Source organism: Oreochromis niloticus, linkage group LG7 (assembly GCF_001858045.2).
Source record: "Oreochromis niloticus isolate F11D_XX linkage group LG7, O_niloticus_UMD_NMBU, whole genome shotgun sequence".
NCBI lineage: Eukaryota > Metazoa > Chordata > Actinopteri > Cichliformes > Cichlidae > Oreochromis > Oreochromis niloticus.
Window position 1 is genome coordinate 53,943,657 of NC_031972.2, and position 24,336 is coordinate 53,967,992.

Below are 24,336 nucleotides of genomic sequence, written 5' to 3' on the forward strand. Positions count from 1 at the left end.
GGATTCTGTGCTGCAGCCGGAAAACAGGAAAGGTGAATACAAGTGCTCACAGCACAGTTGTAAATGGTGCCCTATCCGAACATTGGCTCAAGGCTGCCAAGACAACATGGTCAAATAAAATAATACTGTTAAATTTAAGTTAAGGTTTTGCTTTTCAATTGTTTATGTATGAGTTTTCTACAGCACGACTGTGTTTGCGATCATCATTGTCTGCTATCCTAAACAATATTTCTTAGCAACGGTTGCACATGGAAGGAACTGGATGCTTATGTTTCTACATTCTTCTTCTGTTGTGCTGATGTTGTTCTGGTGAGTAAAAAGCTAAATAAGTAAGCAAATTTTATGTCTGTAGCACATTTAAAACCAAAATGGTTTACACTAAATAAACAGGATCCTAAACATGTTCACGCTATCTGTGCTTTTTATTTTTTGTATTTCAAAATATTTTTAAAATACAATATTGTAAAACTTAAATAAATTATTAGAAATTAAAAAGTTATTTTTTATTATTAATTGTGTTAATATGACTACTTTGTACAAGACCAATAATGTGAATACATGTTAGGGGATACTCATGACTGACCTTTGAGGGGCCTGTGTTCACATGGGCCGCCTTGTGGAGCTGAAGAGGAGCAGGGCGAAACAAAAGACCAAGACCCTGCCAAAGGCATAAATACCTGGGAGGAGAGACAAAGACAGCTTCACTTCAACAGGATTCACAGTGTCCAGGATAAACAGTGCATACCTGCATGCACCACCAGTGAGTGAAACTTAACATGACCCTCAGGACATCCCAGTGCTGTTTAAAATGTGGATGGGATGCTTTTGTACTTCTGTGGTTGTTCTGGACCATTTGTATAAGTTTATTAGCACCAGATGGATTCTCTTTCCTGTGTTTTTAGTTGCGCCGATGGCTTAAAAATTGATATCTTAGAAACAAAATTAAACATACTCACACTTGCAATGTAGATACTTAAAAAGTGCAATTTTCTAAATTAAGTATTTCATAATGCTAAGTGTAGACAAATCTTTTAAGAAGTAATCAATAGATATGCAGTTGCCTCTGGAAAAATTAGCATGGTAAATTAACATTAACTCGCAGATGGTTGGATATGGGGCATCGCAGTGGCTCCAAACAAACAATTGATTAACTTGTAAAATCCCATTGCCCAGCTGTTATTCAGGCTGTTTACCATAAATAAAAGAGGGGGAGTAGAGAACAGATCCAGATGCTTTGATTGTAGCAGAAAGGCAATCTGTCATTGTTCTCAACTAACACTGATGGATGCTGCTTTAAATGGGCATTGGTTTTACTTAAACATGACAAAGTGAGGGATGACACGCCACTGGTCAAAAAGGTCTGGAGGTCCAGCAACGCCTCAGCACTTCCTTTTTTTTTTTCCAGCCAAGACAACCTCTTATTCATGTATCAGCTGCCAATAAAGAGATGCTGTTGTTGGGAAACTCATTCAAGTTTATTTGTTTTGCTGTGTGTTCACGCTGAACTTAAGAAATGGAAAAATGATGACAATGACCTATATCAAGAGAACAGCCAGGACCAGTTCATAAACTACTTTTTTTTTCCCCCAGATATTTACTGGTTTTGTTTTTTTGTCTTTTTTTCTCTGCTTTGTCCATGTTGGCTCACTAGAGCCTTTAATCAGAGTAGTTGACTTGGGTACAATTATAATTCATTACAAAGTTATCATTAATTGTTCAACCCCTCTACATATTGGAATGCATTCCAACATTTAACAAAGAACATTTTGTGAAACCCTAGAAAAATATGCAGAATCACTTAGCAATAAAGTAGCAATCACTGTATTTTTAAAAATAACCATATAAATTGGCAGTAAACTAAAGAAAGTCTGGAGATCAGGTAAAATCATTATATGCAGACATATAAGTTTAGTTATATAGCATGACTTAAAAATGTGAAAAACTTGCTGTGCTTTTAAACATTGCTGTCAATGGACAGATGTACCTCAACCAGACTTCAGCGTGATGTCAGATGGTAAATGGTCCAGTAAAGTCTCCTTTTCACTGGCATATAAAATGCATATCAGCTGGTCTGCCAGCTGCAGAAGATCAAATACAGGTTCTCAGAACAGGATGACATCAGAAAACTGGAAGGAAAAAGACCAGCCTTTCTTTGCATGGTAAACTTGGACATCAGACTTTAGAAGTCATGTAGTTTCCCAGACAGAAGGAGGTGAAGGAGAACTGAAAGCAAACCTTTGGGACATTTTAAGTACAGACTTCTGCACAACTAATCATCCACTGTCAAAAATGGCTGAGATACAATGCAGGCAGAATTTTTTAGGTCAACTGTTCACATAGGATATAATGTTAATATGATCTGGTATTTATATGCACCAATGCATTTCATAGCAACAATGTGACATGCACAAAAGTGATAAACATGTAATGCATTTGTCTTCCTCAATCTTTCATTGCTTCAGCATATGTTTGTTACCCGCAGTTTCCCAAAAATGGATATCTATCATCTTTTCAGTGCAGTAGCTGAAGTTAGTGTCTACTCTTAATTCTTTAACAGTTTGTATTAAACAGCAGCTCTCTGCAGAGGAACAGAAGCGTGTAAGCAACATTAATGAGTTAAGAAGGTAAGTAGAGTCTGACAGAGTTTTCAGTGTTGCCTCTTTAGGTAAGCTTTCTTGTCATTTCTTTCAGTAGTCTTAAAGGAGGCCAATCCATAACTGGTATTGTTTGTTTGTGTTTCTTTTTCAAATCCAGATATGTTTTTACTGCACTGGCAGAATGTTTGAGATCATTGTTAAGCTGTAAAATAAAGTTGCTGCAAATCAACCCTTTCCAGATGGTGTTACATGGGGGGAAAAATCACACGATACTTTTCTGTGTTCATTAATCAATCAGTTTTGACAAGATCCCCAACACCATTGGCTGAAATGCAGCCCCAAACTATGACAGTGACTCAACTGTGTTTTCATAAAAAAGTTTTACAAAGGAGGCCGGGAGAAATGTAGTTTCATCACTCTCTAAGACCTCATGCTACCCATTTTCCATCAATGTCTTGTGTTATTTGGCACACTTCTCCCTGTTTTACTTACTTTAAAATAACTTCTTGACAGTCATCATTTCACTAAGACCCTTTCTGACAAGGCTTCATTTATTAAAGATATGACTTTCAGGTACTGTTCATCTGCTTTAGGCAGTCTTTAGTCCTGCCACCGCTTCTTTTGTCCAGAGTTTCTAGTTTTTGCCAGTTTTCTACTTACAGTACACACTGTCAATTTTGGGGGAACCACTTGTTGGGCAAAAATATTTTATGCCTGTCAAACTGTGTTACCACTGGCATTTTTCATAGATTGAACTAAAGAAATTGAAACAAATCTTTTTAGGTAATCAAAGTAACTAAAGATAAAGTACAGTTTGAAACTGGCTCTTTGCTAAGTTGCCTGTTGTGTGCAGACACCAAACATATTCATCCATGAGTGAGGTGCTTTTTCATGGTTTGATGATTCATAGGCCAATGTTAAATGAATGAAAAACATTCCTCTAAAAATGGTCACACTACATGACTAGACTGAAAATTAGTGAAAAAGCAGCCAATGTACAAAGGAAAACTTTGAAAGAAAGCCCCAGAAAGCCTGGAGACAAATTGTTTAAGACCACTTAAAGAAATGAGAGGTGTCTTGAGTCTTTTGCAGAATGCTGTACTTTTGCTCTGGACAAAGGTACAGTAGTTGTCTAGAATCAACATATTTTCACTCATTCTTTTCCCAACGACATGCTCCAAGGAAGGTCCAGGCTCTCAAGGTACCATGTATAACAGGTTACACAACCTACTGGACATATGAGTAACACTGAAAGCGAGTCTTGCAGTAACGTTACCATAGCACAAACTGCCTGCATTTATTGTAACAGACTGCACTCTTCTGGACCTTGATCTCTGATGTTGTTCCTGGGATCTGCTCCAATTACCACTTGGACCACTGTTACCTTCACCCTCCACATCTTCTTGAGCGTTTCTCTGAGGCCTTGGTACTTCTCAAGCTTCCCGTGTTCTTTCCTGATGTTGCTGTCATTCAGAATCACTACATCTATCACTACGCCCGTTTTCTTCTGTTTGTCTACCACCACTGCGTCCGGTTGGTTAGCCGCCACCAGTCCCACAGGATATTAGCTTAACCAGATATATTGCATTCATAACCAGGAAATCAGCTTTGTATCTCAAAGTAACTTCACACCTAAAGTTAGCTAAAGACAAATCAAAAGGCAATCTGTCAACAAGCAAAAGCAAGAAGACAACTCCTATTACAGCCATCTTGGTTCTCAACAACTGATGAACTTAACTAGCAACCTTCACTTTTACAAATTAGGCTTTTCAGACTTCAGTGGATTTTGTGTGGCAGTGATGTAAATGTATAATGTCAGTGGCATCACAGCTGTCACAGCCAGCTGTGGTGATGCTGACATCAGCAACCTTGAAATCTTCAGTCAGAAAATGATTTGATGTGGAATTAAATCAGTAGTAATTAATGAGTTTGTAGAATTAAAACAAGATCACTGACATTGCACTCCTTATTTTGGCAACATATAATACAACACTTATTCTATGCAGTATTTTATTATAGCCTTCTAAATACTAGACCTAGGCCCATTTACCTAGCATGGACAATTAAAAACGTGATTCATGATATTTTTCTTTGAACGCATAATGCACAGTTGCTTTATGTAGACTTGCTGGCAGAAACAGCCGAGTATAGTTGATATGAAGTAAAGGAAAGTCAAAAGAGGAAACAATTAAGTATGTGCAGAGCAAACAATTATTTGCTTGGGGTTGTATGCTTCTATTTTGTGTTTCTGTACATATAATGCATCTGCATATGTAATGTATATGTGTGTCTGTATATAGCAGTGTGTCTATTTGCTGAGTAAAACAAAAACAAAAAACCTTCCATTTATGTGTTTGCCTGGCCAACAAAGCTGTACATGAAGTCGTTGTTCTTTATAAAGAAACACAAAATTCTAAAATACATCATATGTTTTATATTTTATAAGATATCCACAATCAATAAAGCTTCAAGGTAGACACCTAGTACTATTGTTATAAATTAAATAACCACCCAAATGTGAAAGATGTTACCGACTCTGTTGTGACTGGTCTCTTTTTTGGATGGCCTCTGGTCTTTTGGATAGAATATTTTATTATTTCCATTCATCACTCTTTTTTTTTCTAGTAGACAATTTATGATTAAATTCTAATCAGTTCATCCTTGAGCCCTTGGACACTTGTGGCCAAATTTAAAGAGATTTCCTCATTTCATTATCCCAAGCATTCCTGGGATATTGCATTCACACAAATGGGATGGACAGAGCCCAAAAACATAATGCCTTTCTTAGCAATCACCAGTCCTTGGGTGGGGATAACAATAGATGGGACTCAAGATCCAGTTTTAGCTAAAAAGCAGTAACAAATTGTGTATACATTTCTAAATAAATACCGGCAGGTTCTTCAAACAGCACTTGGAACCTGCAAACAGCGTTTGGAAATCTGAATGAATTATATGTTTCGTTTTGTTTTTCTGTTTCTTCACAGTGTTCTGACTTCAGGTAATACAATAGTCATGCTGACACTGAAAACATGTGTAGGTTTGTATTTTTCAAACAGAAAAATGACCAAGAATAAATAAATCAATCAATAAAGAATTGGACCTATAACCAAAATCAATGAAGACACTGGGATCAATATGCTATCAGTCTATATGGGCAGCCATAACAAACCTAGCTAAAACAAACTAATAATGAAGTGAGCCATTAAATTAGATGATGATTTTCTGTGGCTTACATTCAAATTAAATCAATTTCATTTGATTTAAGTTTTTTTGGCAAACATCAAAAGAAAAAGGCATCGCTTGAAATATAGAATTTGGCATTGCTTTTCAAAGTCAAACCCACACTACACAAGCGCAGGACACAAAAGTCTAAAAATGCTCTTCTAGGGAAAAAGTTTACAAAAAACAAAATCAATCAAGATGCAATTGTGACCTGTCAAAGCATTTACAGATTTATTAATACTTGATGACAGCCCAGATGCTGACATGTGTGGATTTCAAAAGTTTTTGTGGGTTTTCTTTGGGAGCTCTGGTTTCTCCTCCAAATAAATAACATTTCATGTTAATGTTGCCATCGACCCATTTTATGATTAAACATTCTTCCAAATAGTTTGACAAGTATTTTCAGACCATTTTATACTAATGCCTGATGGAGTGTCAGTGATTTATACTGAATCTGAAAAAAGTATTGCAATTAGTTCCATCCAAGGAAAGACAATAAACAAAAACTATAAATAAGACCAAATTCATATAACGTCTCACTTTTATGTATTTAATGTCGAACTTGTTAAATTTGTTAAATTTAAAATTCAAAGTCTTCCAGGGAGAAAGAGAACAATGAAAAATAAACTCTTATTGTGAGAAAATATCCTTTTACTGACAGGTTTTCAATGTGGAGATCCAATATGATTCCAGTCAGAGAGACAGTATGTCAGATCAGCATGTTTTTTGTGATGTTGCTTTTACTTCTCTAATGTGAATCCATGTGGCCAGACTGCTCGCAGACTTGGCCACTGGCTGAAGCCAATTTTCTGAGTTAGGCAGCAGAACACAAGACTCCCCACTTGGAAAAAAGAGAAAAAAAAACGTGGAGGAGTTTTAGCAGTCAGCCCTCAGACAGGAAGACTCTAGAGGAAACACCAGAAAGCCATTAACTAACCACAGAATTATGGTGATCTATTTGCTGGAATGGGCTACAGATAGCTAATGAACAAGCCCCCCACCCCCCCGATAACACACATGCATACACACACTGCATATACACACAGAGAAGCAATGCTGAGAGAGCTCTTACTTGTACAAAACAGCATGACAGATCAATGCCTGATTCCTAAATCAAGGGAAAAGGTTATTTTCTGTCTCACTGGGATTCCACTTACTATCCCCCCTATATCTAAGACACTCCCATACCCATTTAAACCAAACAAGTCCACCCCCAAACAACACACGCACACACACATCTCCTAATTAAGAGCGAGGCGGTGCAGCTTTTTTGTGTCTGTGGTTATGCTTGCAATGTTAGTGTCTGGAGTGTGAAAACAGATCTGATGGACTGGTGCCCTCAGTTCTCCCTGATCAGGCTCCAGCAGGTATCCCCCATGATTGACAGCTCACAGGTCATCCGCCCATCTCTCAGTCTGTTAGAGGGTGGGCGGTAAAGAGATTTGGAATGCCTGGGACCCTGATTGCTTTATTGCTCGCCTGTCAGAACCATTGTACAGCTCTGTATTATTAGGGCTTGCCATCTCTCACCGTCTGGTAGGTGTCGCGTCTCAGCTCTGCATAAAGAATCACCACTCCATTCAAAACCCTCTTTCTTTTTGGCTGAAAGGAAGAAAGCACAGATTTTTCCACAGAATCTCCTGTACTGGTTTGTCAGATAATACAACACAAGTGTCTCCAGGGAATGGTTTGGATGGCGCTGCTTTACACTCAAATGAAGAAGATTTGAGATTCCATTTGGCAATAATTTATCACAGTGATACCAACAATAGTCTATAACACTACACTGAAATTACTCTGATGTTCCTGATTATGTATCTAATCATGCTGAATTTTTTTTACTACTGTGGTGTACACATCCCTGAAACAGAAGAAGATAGCAAGTTTCTCTATTATGCATTCCTCTTTTGTGATGTTTTATTCTATAAACCACAAAAAGGAACCAAAATATATTTCTTAAATAGAGTGGCAAAAGTTAAAAAGCAATGATCAATTTAAAAGACAATTATATATAAATTTTGCAACACATATAAAAACTGGTTTATCATATCATTCATTTTTAAATAAATAATGCCTAAAGTTACAAAATCCAGCTTTTCAATTGTGAATGTGGACAATGTGTGTGGGGTTTCTTTTGTTTGAATTTTCATGGAAATTAGTGTATTATTGAGTTTTCTGGTCTAAGAAAACAAATAATCAACAATATCAATAGATTCTAGAATTCACTTTTTAAACAGTTAATATATAAATAATAAGATCAGCATTTTTAATCAACAGTGAAGTTAAAGCTCCATCTCCACTAAGAAAAACTGATTTATCTATTACATTTTGAGAGTGCCCTAGTATTTTGATGATGATAGATTTCGTATAATAAAAATGTTGCAGACTAAACTGTTTGGTTGTACTGTGTCCAGACGTGCATTCTATTGGAATTTGTTTTATATTGCAGTTTAAATATAAAAAATTGAATTGAATTTTCAATCAAAATGTTTAATCATAAATCGCCAAGAATTTAAGTTTATTAAATTTTCATATATAAAAATCTTATATAAAATCTTATGGCAAACGTAATACAGGGGAAAGAAATGGCGTGAAAAGTATACTTCACTAGCTTTGATTCCCATTGGAACAAAGAACCTCATCCAAAGCTAAAATGGCCCAGTGAACAATGTCTTTACACAAATCCCTAGCTGATTTTTTTTTTTCACGTTATTCCCCAGACCGCGATGACAGACTGGCAGGTTGTTGAAGGTCATCAAAGCTATGCCTCCCGGCCCCCCGAAGCCCAGGTGAGGGCCAGGCTACATCCCCAAGTGATCTTGCTCCTCCAGGCCACAGCAGAAACAAGCCCACTGGGGTACCACGTCACTGTTTCCATGGAGATGAGGTGACAGGCTGGCCGCGGCGCAGACTCACACCTTTATGGTCAGCGACTCAGCGTCTCTGAGGAGACTTCCCTGTCTAACAGCAGTTGCACACAAGTTGCGGTTGCCCCCACTCCCACCCCAAAACCATTCATTGTCTCTTTTTGTTGTCGTTTTTAAAGCCAGTCCATGCGCAACATGGGACACCCTTCCTCTAACAGTCCAACCCTCCTTGCCCTGGCAGTGCTACCCTTGTGAGCCCTGCTGGGAACAGTGGTGAGATGTTAGATTAGACCTGCAAGTCTGGGCAGGGCCTAAGAGGGGATGCAATGTGAAGGGACTGCCCATTCCGTCTTTGGCTCATGCTCCATTATGGTTTTATATGGGGGTGTGAAAATATGATTCCCCAGTGCTGTCTCCTTTAAGAGCCTCTCACAATTGGCTGCTGACGAAAACTGGCTTGACTAGCTCAGTTCAGTATCCCCTGTTGATCTATGTTATCACGTCTCATTACACCGACTATATCTGACAGACAGTTGAATAGCAGATGCATACTTTCAAATCTATCCATCACTGACAAGCAGCTTTCATGCCAGTGATCATATTGATTTTTAAAGCGAGACTGTTCTTCATTCTGTATGTGTGTCCTAATCTGAGAAATGAATGATAACCTCTTCATCACTCTACCCCCTGAGTGTTCTTACTGGAAGCCATATTGATTTTGTTAGTCTGAGAGTCCTTGCATTGCATGGCCTTTACCTCAGGGACAAATCTAATTGTTTATCTCTGGACAGACTTCTGCCTTTACTCCCTTCTGTCTCATTATGTGCCAAGATTTGTCAAGTCAAGTCTCTCCACACTCTCAAATCGCGCTTTACAACATGTCGTTCGGCAGAACACTACAGATGGCTTACTTATCAACAGACCCTCCCACATGGAATGCCACAAACATGACAGCACAACACACTTGCAAAAATATACACAAACTGACATACAATGTAATCACACTCTGGAGACACGATTACACATACTGACACACAAAACATGAGTCACATTTTTTAAGAAACACTGATTTTTGAGATCATTGTGTAAGCTTTCTGGAGAAAATTGTAGACAATTTTTTATTATTTTGAGGACTGCAATACACTTAAAAATAGTTGTAAGAATATTTCTAAATCTTTATTTTATCATGAATTATTTCCTCATTTCTAGTGAATCATACCAGAGGTGGCTTATAGTAGAATAAACCACTGATTAAAATGAAAAGCCTCAATAACTCATCTGCAAATGCTATTTTTACCAGCCTGGTCTGGTCACTGACCAAAGCTGAATTACAATAGCATTCCTCTACTTTATTATAGCAAACACAGTCCTTTATAGATCCAAGTTCTTTTTTTACATAAGGAGTGTAACTCCTGCATTGTGCCAAACTACTTCAGCTGCACTTACAAATGAATGAATGAATCACTGAAGCTACTGATTTACTACAGTGTGAAATCTGCTCAATATATTCACTGTAAAAGTCCTGTTGTATGATGTGTGTGAGTTATCTGGAACGAGAGAATGACAAATGCCTTGCACAACGATGCCAAAACCATTGCAAGAGTCAGTACAGTGCATTCAGAAGGTAGATTTAACCACTTGATTAGATGCATACATAATGCAATCGCATCAGTACAGTCATGGATGAAATGTAAATAGTAAGCAGGTGAACCAAATAATTATGGTTTCTATTCATACTATATATTTATTTGATTTCCTACTACCAACTCAACTAAAACATGTTTTAAAAATAAATAACTTTATCAAGTTCAAGATCCCCAAATCATGCTAAATTTTAAGATTCTAACCAGTCTACTTGGCATTATAACACTTTTCAAATCAGTAACCCTAACTCTTCCATAAGAACTATAATACGAAAGGTTAATCAAATCTAATAAGGGTTAATGGCTTAAGATGAGTAACTATACTGTTTCATTTTATCTTTTTGTTAAGCTGCCAACAATTAAAAGCCTCGTCAACATAGGAAGACAAGAATTCATTACAACTGGAAAAACCTGAGTCTGTACAGTTAATAAACCAACTTGAATGAACATGAGGACAAAATATTTTTGTTAATATAAAGACTTTTCTTTCCGATGACCTTTCTCGCCAGCTCTCCAAACTCTTTTAGGCCATTGGAAGCCCTTGGTCAGGCTTTATCAGTGAGTTAACTCCAACGAAGTAGGCTAGATCAATAAGCCCACTCTCAGAAAGGAGCCAGAGCAGAGAGTTAGAGGCGCGGGGGAGAGAGATAGACGCAAGAGGCAGGGAGCAATCAGAGAGCTATGGATGTGTGCCTTCAGGAGTGGATCGATGCACTGACAGGAGCCCTGCTTTGTTCTCACACAGTGCTCAGATGTTAGGCATGCTTAACATGATTGCTTAAAGGTTTTTGTTTGCCTACTTGTGTTTTTGTTTGTCATTTGTCTACTTATAGTATATCCTGCTGTCCCTTTTGCAATGTAGACAGATCGTTAGGGTTGTTATCCTATGTCCCATTATTTTTTTTTGTTATTGTTTTTTTCACAAAGTACGTCAAGATATGATTTTTTTTTCAGCTAGACTTTTAGTAAGCATTTTATTCTGTCAAATTTCTGCAAGATTTCTACAAATGCTTAGGACATGGATAGCAACTAGTCCTTAAGTAACAAATACAAATATTTTAAATATGCTTCTGAATTAACAAACAAACAAGCAAAATTGTGTATTCAGACATATTTTGGCATCCACAATTTTCAGCTATGAAAACTATTTCTTTTTGCAAAATTTGGCTCTTACATCTTTGTCATTTCTCTAGATCGAAGGGTTGTCTTATTATTGCTAAATTGCTTTTTTTCATCTTTCATCTATACATACGGTCGTCCAAAGCCTGTTAAATAATTTGCCATACTAAATGCTATGCCAGCAACTGCTTCTAACAAAAACTTGGGTGTGCCTCCTTCGTCACAGAAAGGTGTTAACCGCAGAGGACAAGTAGGTGTCAATAGATCTGCTCTCAGAGCCCATGGGCCGTTGAAACGCATGAGCTCTTTTCCAAGGCTTAATAAGATAGCACAGATGTGCCCTTGTCTCAGCCCAGCCCTACGTCTCATTGTACTTTGGCCTCCCAACCCTGCCATTGCAAGACCTCTATAGCACTGGCTGCATGAGAGGGTCTCATTAGGACAGACAAACGAAAACCGAGGGTCAAGGTATATAAAGGTAGCCACAGTTAAGGATCCTGCCTCTAAGATTAGATGGACGCTTCACCACATCGTAGGGCCACCCTGCAGACCTCTGGCCCTCCCAATCATGACCTCCAATATCCACCATTATTTGATGAAGCAGAGCTTGATAATTATTTTGCGTGGATGAAGAAGGGGGCACAGTGTGAAAGGAGTGTCTCATTCTAAGGGAAAGGATAGTAGGGGATGACAGAAAAAAACTAACAAAAAAAAAGATCAAAAGCAGGCCTTTCGCTTTTCATGCCTCAGAGGCTCCAAAGAGGATAAAGAACAATTGGGTCCTGGGTATCCTGTCCTCTCTGGCAATTAGACTCAGCTGATGAAGTGAAAGGGATGAATGGCAGGGTTCAAGGCCTTCTCTAGGATTCACACAACAGGATGTGTTTTTACCTTCTTCTCCTTTATCTTCAGCTCCCTTTAGAGCAGCAGAAATGCAGTTGAAATATTTCTAGATGAAGACAATGTAATTCAAGGTGCCAAATCTTAATCATAGGGCCTGTTGAGACTCAAGAGGTGTGAGTCGAGTGAAAGGGCCAAGAGAGACTTGCATGTAATCGTACGTTCATGTACGCATTTTTTTTTAAGTGCACAAAGACCATCATCTGTTTCAGTGAAAAAAATAATGTGAGTGGATGTAAATGTAGGATAATCAAGCCTGTGATATGAAATTTAAAAGTTTAAGAGAGTATCTCAAAATTACTATATCTAGTTTTGTTTTAATCTGCCTTTTTTTCAAATCACATGACCTGAGAACCTTCACAGACAAATCACATGACATTTCTTTAACATGATATATTCACATACCCCTAACCAATCGTATTAGATACAACTACACAGCAAACAATAATTCTGTTTTTACTTTGCTTCAGTATAACAGTGAATTAAGACAAAACATTTTAACTCAAATGGCAAGGCTTTTAATTACTAGGAAGGGTTGCAGGAAGTGTAGACTTTATACTGTTGTTTCCCATGTGGGCTTGTCAGAGACATTTCGGGATTGAGCCGGGTTTATACACTGTTATGCCTAGTCTGTCATGCTAAATTCTTCATGTTTTTTCCACCATCTGTACAATTCAGTTTTGTGTGCTGTTCTTTATTTACATTCCTGTTAGATTAGTGAAGCTGTGACACCATAAGTGCAGTGGGTTGCTTGTCTGATGATACAAATTGCAAAAAAACCCTGAAACTTCAGGTTTGTCATTTTGGTTGGTCCTTTGCAGCCAGGCATGACGAGTGGGAATGGAAGCATAATTCAAATATTCACATATAATGAAAACACCTCAGAAAACTGTTTACTGAGGTCACAAATAAATTGATGGTTATTTTCATTTTCTCACTGACTTCTTGCGACTATTATCACGAACAAAGTATGGCTATTTGACTTTATGCAGCAACTCGTGCCTGCTGGCTATCACAATAAAATCCAGTTTGAAGGCACCATCTTAGGGGACTATTCGCACTTTACACACTTTCCATATATACTGTTTAGTGACAAGCCCTGTGCTAGCATACAAAGTTGTCTTCAGAATGATGCTCTCCTAATTGTTAAATCCATGCCGAGATACTCAAGCTGCTGACATTTTAATCAAGACTCAGACAACACCCACAACTGCAGAAAGAAATAGTTAACATGGCAAACAGGAGAGGGTTAAAACAAGGCTTTGCATTAACCTAGGACAACTGGTAAAAACTAGAAATGTAACATGTCGCTAGACTTTTGAAAAAGCATAGTATGGTCCCACTTTAGGTTAAAAGGAAATTTAAAAAAAAAAAATGAATATAGACACTAAAAACTGTTATTATGAGTAGATGACACACTAGAAAAATGACCAGAGAAATGCTAAAATTATAGTTGATTTGTAAATAAAAAAAAATTCAAAACAAACCTCCCCATTGTCATTTTTTAAAAAGTTATGGAACAGTTAATAGAAGTAGAAAAATACATTTTTAGTCAAAAGAAAATATAAAATTTAGACTGCTGAGAGGAAAACGTTATACTCTACATCCAGAGATAAAAAGTAAACTCTAAATTCACAAATTAGATTTAAAAAATAGGTCAATTAGCTTGCAGTATATTATCTAAATATGTGAAGGATACCCTTTCAAAAGGTCCATGTCAAATTCTTGACAGTTATACAAAAAATATTAAACTTCAAACTTGGCCTGGCATTAAAATCCAAGCCAAGTTCTCTGATGTGTAGGAAGCGATATTAACCTGTTACACAAAGTATGCTAAATGTTAAATTTTGTCTTAATGACTGTTTTTGCATTAGTGAATCTGGTTTCAGTACACTGATTTTTTTAGTTTTGGAGATGGAAGATGAAATGGGAAATATGCAAGAAAACACTCTATGTGATTTGGATAAGGGCAAAGTTCTAGTGTTGTACTTTGAAGGCTACTGGATCCATTTCAGAGGAAAGTAAGTGAAATTAAGAAGAAAAAAATGCTGGGCACCATGTGTTAAGATGCTACTTGGAAGATGCTAAGCAGATACAGTCATGCCCCATGATATTCATATGCTGTATTTTCCACAAAATTGCACCCACACTGCTACTTTAATCTGAATACATAAACTTACAAACCACTTGCTGCCATTACGTTATCATGGATTTCATTGGAAATTCCTTACAGTGCCCATGCCAGTAAATGGATCCCGTCTCTTAACTATACTGCTACACTGCACTAAAACCTTAAGATGATTAGTGATATTCTTAAAACCTAGCCCACTGATAATGTGTTTAAAGAAGCGATACGGCTTTTCCAAGCTTTGAGTTCAAAGTCTGAGAAGCATGGGGTCAGAGTGCCAATGGGCTAAACAAAGAGTAGCCAAAATGGGCTTTGGGGGATTTGAAACTCAGGCCCCTGAACCCCTTTGATCAAAACATAGCTACCGCTATAGAAATACTAAGTATCGAGTGCATGGAACTGTGCTGGTAGCAAAGAATCATGAGTTTGGCTTGTTGAATACGAAGGTACAAAATATGTGCTGGATATGTCACAAATATTATTATATAATAAAAAGACATTAAGAAGTATGAAAATACAAGTTTTGTATGTAATGGTAGGTAGATTTTCAAAACAGGTTCTATAATGGCTTCCAAAGCTGCTATATTTTCAAACAGGAAAGATGCAAGGGATGCTGTTGAACCTAGTATATTTGTTTAGATGTTTTATATTTCACTTTTATTATCAATCATCACTTTTAGATATGATTTTAGACAAGATTTCTTTCTTTATATATAAAACTAATTACACATAAAGATTAATCAGGTGGTAAGCAGATTTTTCTTCCCCATCTGTTTTAAGGGTGGTATGGGCTAACTCACAAATATTCAACTGGCTAATTAGTTCTACTTTGACTCTCAGTGAATGCCAGTGTACTTAATGAAATAAACAAGAATAAAAATGACTGAAACTCAAACTTGAACAGATTTTCCCATCTTGAACAGCCCTGAGCAATTAAGCAGGCATGTTTTCATATTATTCTAATATTAAATCAATTACACCCAAGAGAATGTGACTGTGTCGGTTATCACGAAACTGTCAATGAGGCTAACAATATAGTATCAACAAATGTACAGTGAAATTGATGTCTTTTTTCTTAATTTAAGGAAAAGAATGTCATGAAGGGAATATATATTATATGTAAGATATCTGAAGTTGTTAAATGAAAAAAGAAATGCATATAATGTCAAACTGCACTTAATAAAAAAAAGAAAACGTAATTTTATGTGATTATTAGCATCCTTCAGTGCAACACCTCTGGGTATCAACAACAACAACAGATTAGTCTGGGAGAAAACCATATTGGCAAATGGAATATATGATGGAGAAGATAATTGCATTGTGAGAATTTCAATTAGCCTATGTAAGTCTTTGAATATTTCCTTATGGCACTGGTGGTTAGCTCATATTTAAACAGTTATCACTGTGTTTCACAGTCCATTACGAATGTTTTCAAAAGGTCCATAGTGAATGATGTAGTGTCTAGTACTTTCATATAGACTTTATACTACTCCAACTTAGGAACATACAACTGCAGTATAAGCCACAACATATGTTGCACATCTGAGAGAGGCGCAGTTATGGTTTGTTACACCCAGAGTACTGCAGGCAAAGATTTAAAAAAAAAAGATTAGTGTCTACAAATGAATCTTTGCCTCATTGTTTTCTACCCTAGCTGAGGATTAAGTCACTGTTTGGTATGTAACGCCACATAACAATGCTATAAATTTGGTTTTCATTAATTTTCCAACTTACCTTAAATAATTTGCTTCTTTGATTATGTTGCTATCAAATGATTTCATCAAATGCTTTGGTCTAAAACGCTGTAGAGCCCAAAATTAAGCAACAAATTTTGTTTTTTTCCTAACAAACAGTGCAAACCAGAGGTTTAATTTAGTATAAGACAAAAAAACAGTATAACTATCATAATAGTGAAGCTAAACTAATCAGTTTGGGGCATTATAACTTGAAAATAACATTTAGAGATTAATTGACTAATAATGCCCATGATATAAAGAAAAAACACATTTCATTTATTATTAATATGCATGAAACGCAAACAAAGGTAAATAGTTTTGAAGATTGTGTTGAATATCATATAACTTTACATCCTGGGTTTAAGTCAGGAAAGGTTAACGCTTTCTCAACAGGAATCTTCATTGTTTCATTTTTTAAGCTGACCCAAGCAATATAGCCAATATAGACAATAGAAAAAGACAAACTTACTGCTATATTTTCTATTTACTCCACCCTGAAAAAGCCAATTACTGCATTCAAACATTATTTTTCAGCATGAAAGATATCTTCCTTTATAATAATGAACAAAATTTCATTTTATTATTTAATCTATTAGCACTGGCTGATGCCTCCTGATGACACAAATAGATGGGATGCACAAAATGTAATAGGCATCTTGTTTTAATTGTTCAAATTTTCTCTCTTTTTTCTAAGGTGACAGGGCCATTACTCCAAAGTCACCACTTATCAGCAGTATCACTGAGGATTAATGGTTTCACTTCTGCTAGTAAGAAATGTTTAAGTTGTCCTGATTATCAGTGCAAGAAAAAGAATAATGGTTATTTGTCATTGTGTTAAGCAGTGGGAGAGACTAATCTAACAAAACACCGAGTTAAGAACACCATTAACCCTTTCTAGTGAAGCTGAGTGGGATGTGAGTTGGATTGTGCCCAACAGTGAAGCCCAGTGTCTAAAATAAATGCTTGTCTTTGTAAGAGCTGTGTCAATCTGACTCAGAGGTGCATTATCCATGAGCAGTTTGTGCTATAGCAACTATAGTTACTCTGGCTTCCATACTGAGCTTAACATTTTCTACATTATTCACTTTATTTTGGACTATAATCACACTTTTATTGTGTAGGAGACAGTGACCTACAGAGGAAAAAAGGTTTGTTTTTATAATACTGCATAAGAAAAAAGAAAAACTAATGGGACAACATCTAGTTCCTTAAAGTTAATAACAGCCAGTCAGTCAAAGATACATAAACAAAAAAGGAAATTTCATAATTTTACAGTAAATATTACATTCATAACCCCATTGAAGAACACAAACTAAATATGGCAGTAAGTGAAAGATAACATTATAATGGTAAATGTTTAGAAATTGAATTTAGTTTGGGACTTATACTTTGTTCTCACCAAGAACAATTACCACCGCCAATATCTGGCATACTACCGATTTAACACATTTGTCTCGTAAAGGATTTTTTTTTCCAGTGGTAGAGTCCCTGAAGCTTTTGTACTGGTGGTGCTGCTCCAGTAATCGCCTACATTATTTTCCTTGTCTGTCACCTTTATAGTATCTATTAGCCACTCTCTACTATCTGTTTGTGGGGCATTTTCTCTTCCTTTTTTCCCATGAATGTTTTATATATTGGAGGGAGAATGATTGTTCTTTGCAATGAGGCTAGCGCGTGGCCTCAGTAAGACAAATTGCTCCAGAACGTCTAAATGGCAGTCAATGATAACTCATTGTAAGGAGAGTAAGTGACTTCCAATGGAGTGGATAGGGGACAGAGAATAATGGCAGAGCACAGGTGAAAAATAGATGTTTGGCTCAGTGTAATTACTCCATTAGGGGGCTCTCTGTTAATCTACCAAGCCACAGCAAGTGTTTTTACAGCGATGAGGAGGTGACAGGCGAAAATGACTGCAACTGGACAGAGAGGAGCCGCGCTACCTCCCCAGTCACAACACACTCTATGAAGTGTTTACTAATGGACAAATGTACTCCCAGTCTGTGCTCTATGCGGCATGCCATATGAGCTACTCCAGTCAGAAGTTCATATGGTGATAGATGTATTGACGAAGCTCCTCATTGAGCTGACATATTAATTACCTGCAGTATGGTCCCATGCATGCAGAGTGCTTTAACCTTCACTGTCTCTGTTTTGTGCTGAAGGATGGATCAGCTGTGAGCCTGTTAAATATGAAAATCTGGGTTAGAACAAAAAAGGGACAAAGGAAAACCCACCCGCTGGAAATCAACACCCCCATTCTGCTGATTTTCCAGACAAACATAATGATAACAATTTTTTGACCATTTGGTGTCTGCTGCTTCCGCCTGTGGCAATCTAGACAAAAGAAGCCTGGAAAAAAATGCTCCAATATGGTCTTAAGAGTTTATTCTGACCATACAATCTGTTTTCTTAAGTCAACTTTTAAAACACTGCTACGAGCAGTGCCCACAGCATTATCAGTGAAGCTCAGATTGACCTGGTATTCACCTTTATACCATTTCCCATCTGTTTAGGTTCCACCCTAGAATTCATCCCAGTTGGCTGTAGGCCCACTTTGCATTGGGCTTTCTCCGTGAAACCCTGAACAAAACCCTGTAGGAGCTAGACTTTCTGTTCGGCCTATTTCAGAGGGAGATTTCAGCTTGCATCCCAGGATTTCAGCACCTGACTTTTCCAAGTTGTTTCCAATGTAAAAAAAACAAAACAAAAAACACAAAAAAACACAAAGACGCAAGCGCAAAAATTTAACCTTGTTCCAGCGCAACTTTAAATTTGACTCAAATAAGTCGAATATTCCTGCACCTCAACAGCAGTAACTATGAGTTTATATAGTGAGAGGAAAACTGCCTGCAAACAAGCTGGTTACATTAGCCGACAACGGGTTTATTCGAATTTCTTTAAACGCATCTATTTTCATTCAAGTTACATTAGAGGCTACATCCTTGATTATAGCTGTTCTCCTTACTGCAGCTTATTAGATAGAAGGGACCGACCTTCAACTTGATGAGAAAAAAAAATAATAAAAAAATAAAGCTATCAGCAGGCAGGAATGGCTCAAAACACACACAAAGGCACCAATACAAGGCGTCCAGCTGGACAATTTTCTCTGCCCCAAAAGCTACAGGTTGCGGTTAGGGGACTTCAAATGGTAAGGACAGTGAGAGGTGCCATTATCACTCAGTGATGAAAACGAGCACGGTGACCCGATTAAAGCGAGAATTTCTGGGTCATGGTCTTGTTTTTCAATGCTTAATTTGTCTATCGATAGTGACACGGTCCGTGGCTTGCACCTACCTGTAATATTATCTTTCTAAAAGTCGTGGTTCAGACAGGGCCCTTGTCACTGTAACCCAACACGGAGTGAGTGAGCGGATTAGCCCGCAGCGTGTAGCGGGGGGGAAGAGCAGGCTGCCTGCCTGTGTTGTGGAAGTTGCGGGCTGCGGCGCCACTCAGTGGACGCTCCGGTTTCAAGAGCTCCAGCTTCACCGTGGGGTCTCAGTCACTGCAGTCTGCTGTGCGTGAACGATACAAAGTGCTTCTCCAGTTTTTAAACCATACATAGATAGATAGATAGCAAAACCTTCTTTAATACTTCTATTGAAGACAATTAATAATAAGTAATAGTTGGACCTACATACAGACACATAAGCTATGCATAACAAATGCAAGCGTTGCTTTCTGTCTTACATTGCACAAGAGTATTGGGAATACTATGGACCTACATTTTAGCCTTCACCTGAGCTGAAACTAGGTAGAGCTTGTTTAGGTGGCCTTTGGTGTATGGTGTACGGTAACAAATAACAGTTCACAGTGTCTGTGGTCTAGCCTTCTCAGGGCTCCCTTTGCATCAGACACAGTCCCCTTCATCTCATGCTAATGTAGTGCAAAAAAGATATCCAGCTTTAAAGACATGGCAGTCAGTTTAAAAAAAAGGCTGTGCTTAGTGTTTGAAGTCATAAATGTGACAGAAGACTTCAAGAGAAAAGACCCAAGACTGGCAGTCTAAAGATGAGTGAGAGGCGGACAGGGAACATGTTTTTTTCCCATCCAGAGGGATATTCTGTGGCCAAGCTTGATTATTAGAGATGAAGGACAAGCTGAGAGGATGTGGGATTGTTAAATTCTTGAATCCTTTCACTAAAGCGCCCCCTCCTATAACATTCTTCCGCACTCCATTTCTGTGCATTTATGGCGCACCCTTGATTTTGCTCCTTTTTCTTTTTAAGGCCGAATGAAATTCAGATTCCTTGATGATATGCAAAAAGCAGAAGAGAAATATGGAAATATAATTTGAAGCTGGGCTGGCATTTAAAAATAAAACTGCAATATACATTTACAGTGTTTATATTTGAAAACCAAATAATACTGCTACTAACTGACCGAATTTCCTGTGTTGACTAGAAATTATAGGCTCACCCCCCCCCAATAATTAATCACTACACTGTATATGTAGAGAGCACTTCAGCTGTCTATGGTGTTATGTGAAACCCTGGCTGTGGATTCAAAACCTTCTTTCCCCTTTCTGTGAGAGGCTGTGCTTCATTTGATGCCCTGTCCATTATTGCCAGCATATTTGAAAAGTGCTAAGCCTTGAAACGAGTCCCATATTATTTCAGGCCGGACTGAATATTTCACGGCAGGAGGCAGAAAATGAGACCTTCCCTCAAGAGACTGCCTGCAGTGCATTCTACTTGGTGCAGCAATCGGAAGGTCTCATACTGTGCAAAACACACTTGAACAAACAATTATATATTTATCCACCACACTTGTGAGATTTTTTTTATTTCTTTATTTTTTTATCCACTTGGTTGTACAGAAAATGGGGGGGTGCAAGTAAACTGTATATATGGAGTTTCCTTTAGTTTTGGGCTTGCAGCTATCGGTATCAGCACCCACACCAGGGACAGTGAGTATTCACCAACCCTTAGAATAAGGTGTTTTATCACCACCTCAGGAGCAGAAACACATTCTAGGGAAAGAGGAGCTTCCTTTGAGTTACATCCAGAGTAAACAGCAGCAGGCTAAAAAAATTATGAATAAATAAAAGCTAACCAGATTGATACCTGAATCACCTCTGCCTTCTTTAAATCCTATCTCAGTCTTGTGAGATTAATCTGTGTTATGGTGCATGATTTCATGAATGTGTAACAGACTCTACTGTGGACAGTTGTCTCTCTCTTTGACTGATTCACGAGAGTTAGATAGCAGCATAGCGCTCTGAAATGTTTGCCGGCAGAATATTCATGAGTTAGGAGTGGCAGAATGAGGAAAGTTCCCGAGAAAGCTGTAACACTTACTAGCAAAAAAGAACTCAAGAACATATGTAGGTGTGTTATAGTCACCCACTCAATTTGCCCTCTGCACATTTATACATTATTACTGTTTGAGTCATTCCTGGATTATTCTACTTGGCAAGCACCAATAATACTATATATGTAGATATGCATTAGGGCATTATGGTAACAAAAAAAAGTTGTTTCTGTGGAGATGATGTGTTCTTTTATCTGGTAACATATATATATATATATATATATATATATATATATATATATTCCCCTTTGACATTTGATTTTATCATCTACCTTCAAATTATAAAATTGTGGTCGGCCACAAATGACATCTATTCAAATTTAAAGCTGACATATAAAATGTGCCTCAATTTTATACCATAATAGTGAACAAACTACTCAATTTGCACCTAAAAGTAGATTTGCTACAGGAAAAAAGTCAGACAACAAAGCTTTGCTTAATCATTAAAACTTCAGCTGGCAGTGACCTTTGGGATGGATCCATATCTCTGTTCCTGGAAGAAATGATGTGAATGGCAAGCAGTTGTGTCCTTTGTGTTTTGGGAAGATATTGAGTGTTTGAAGTGTTAACCCTGACACTACGCCTTTGGGGCGAGCAGGCGAAGGAAACATGTCACACAATAGGATGGGACTTGGATCTTTGCTTCCCCTATCCTGACCTCTGACCGTTATTGGTTTTAAGGGTTGCTGCAACCCCAGCTCCTTAGGGGCAGTGTCCGCCTCGATCATATCAACCCAATATGTAGAAATAGTATCACTACTAGCTAATAATTTGTACTTTATGTAAAATAGTCTCACTGCCATTTTAATTATTTCTTTTTGTTTAAATGTATCATAAATTCGATATGTCGGTGTGATGTGATAAAGGATTTTATGTTACCATTGCAACTGCTGTTAACAAATTTCTGAACAGCGGTATAATGATTTTTACAACCCAGTAGGACTGCAAAATTATAATTTTGATCCTCGTTTCAAGGTTTTTTTCATTCAGCCTGTTTATAATATCCTCATTGTGGCTTCAAAAGTCTTGGCTGTCTATTAGGTATTTGCTGTCATGGAAATGACCTTTGTTAATGAATCTTTGAATTTTGGTTGACAATGTTTTTGTGTGATCTCTGCATGTTATATGCCTCCAGTAGCTTCGCTGACATAATCCGCTGGGGCCACACATAAAACAGTGTGCCATCTGCACCTGGAGCATGGCTATCAGCTCTTTTTTTCCCCCTCACACTGCTTTTGCTTGAGCCTTCTCCTGCCTGTGTGTAGCCTGACCCTGCTCTTCCCGTTCCAGGCTACAGAAGCCAAACCAAAGGCAGCTTTCAAGGGGGACTGTCTGCTCAAATCAAGTCAGAGGCCTTTTTAGAATTGGTTCAGAGATCATAGCAAGTAGAAGTCAGGGAAGAGGATGACCCTCTCCTCGAGGCTTGATCGGATCTTGGCCCAGTCAAACCCAGCAGGGCTCAGTCTCTGGACAGCTTCGTCTCTGCAGGCTTTGACTCTGTGATAGTGCGAATGAAAGAGGGCACCAAGAGAGCAGCAGTTCTGATGTGTCAGGCTCAATGTCCTGGCAGTCTTGCAGAGCAAAGTGGGCAAAGCAAAGGACACAGCCAGCAGGCACAGGGCCAGAAGAAGACCCCTATATTGTGTGACATGTCATCTAATGGCTGTCTTCCTCTTTTAAATCCATGCATCTGAGATAAGTTGGGGCCAGTGACAAAGGTCACGATGTACAAGACAAATAAGTAAATGTAAGAAGGCTCTTTAATGACCCAAATAAACATATTGTTAACATTTTATAGTCAAATATTAACAGTAAAATACCACATTGTTAACAGATAGAAAAATGATTACTTCCCGTTATTAGTATCCATTAGCATCTGTTGATTTTTCATAAACATGTCTTATCTCAATCAGTAATTCGAATTATGTTTTTCCCCTTTTTACACTCCAAATAACGCCTGGTGTTCAGTAACATCTTTTTTAGATGAAAACGTAAATTCTGAGATTTTTTCCTGCAGTCACTTGCTTGGTTTATTGTTGAACAACAATGTCAGATGTCAGAAAACGTTTGAATTCTGCTCACTGTAAACATGGCTACACATTGGGATGGAGAGAGCTAGTTGTGTCTTGTTGACACAGGATTATTCACCCTGTGTTTCTGACCCTTCTCTACTTGACTTGGGCTCCCCTCACTCCCACCTCCACAGATCTCAGCATTCATTAAGATTACGTATTTACTTTAAGCCTGCCGCCTCTTTGCATAATGGCAAGCAGGTTCCCTGGCTGGCACAGTGTGTTTCAAGTGCTTGGTGAGGATACGACTGAATTTTAAACACGATGTGTCTTGCTTCGAAGTTGACCTTGCACAAAAAGCCCAGTGATCTCATTCTTCGCTTCAGTTGAAAGCTGCTGATTCTCTCTGTTACAGTGTTGCTCCTGTAAGAAAGGAACTCTGTATGGCCCGCATATCACTGCAGGCCACTTCTGCATACTCCCTCCACTTTCTCTTTTCAGCAAAATGGGAGGGCAGAGAAAATGGCTTAATTCATAATTCTTTGATATGGAAATCTAGGTTAATTTCACTCTCCAAAGGGAGTAATTTACCAACAGAGAATAATGTCCAGCTAAATGCAGGAAAGGAGATCAGCCATTTTCAACTTCAGCAGGGAAAAACTTATCTGAAGTTATTATTGTACAAAGATGAAAAACACGATAAAACTATCATTTACATTTGGAGCCTGATGATCATGTATCTCGCAGTATATAGTGTTAGATGTCATGGTTCCTTGTGTCAACCACAGTCATTTCCCACAAG

At 37.8% G+C, this 24,336-nt stretch overlaps 1 long non-coding RNA gene across 3 annotated transcripts in view; it reads right to left on the reverse strand.

The window, feature by feature from the left end:
- LOC102081862 (uncharacterized) overlaps positions 1-19,627 on the reverse strand; it is a 96,826-nt gene extending 77,199 nt beyond the window's left edge. For 2 of the 3 annotated variants that reach the window (XR_003220697.1, XR_002062991.2), the window contains exons 1-3: positions 19,507-19,627; positions 18,312-18,392; positions 584-677 (exon numbers count right to left, since the gene is read on the reverse strand). This is a non-coding gene — a long non-coding RNA (uncharacterized LOC102081862). Of the gene's footprint in view, positions 1-583; positions 678-1,984; positions 2,079-18,311; positions 18,393-19,506 lie in introns of all 3 variants that reach the window. The other variant, XR_003220698.1, reaches the window with a different exon arrangement.
- Positions 19,628-24,336: the final 4,709 nt, after the last annotated feature.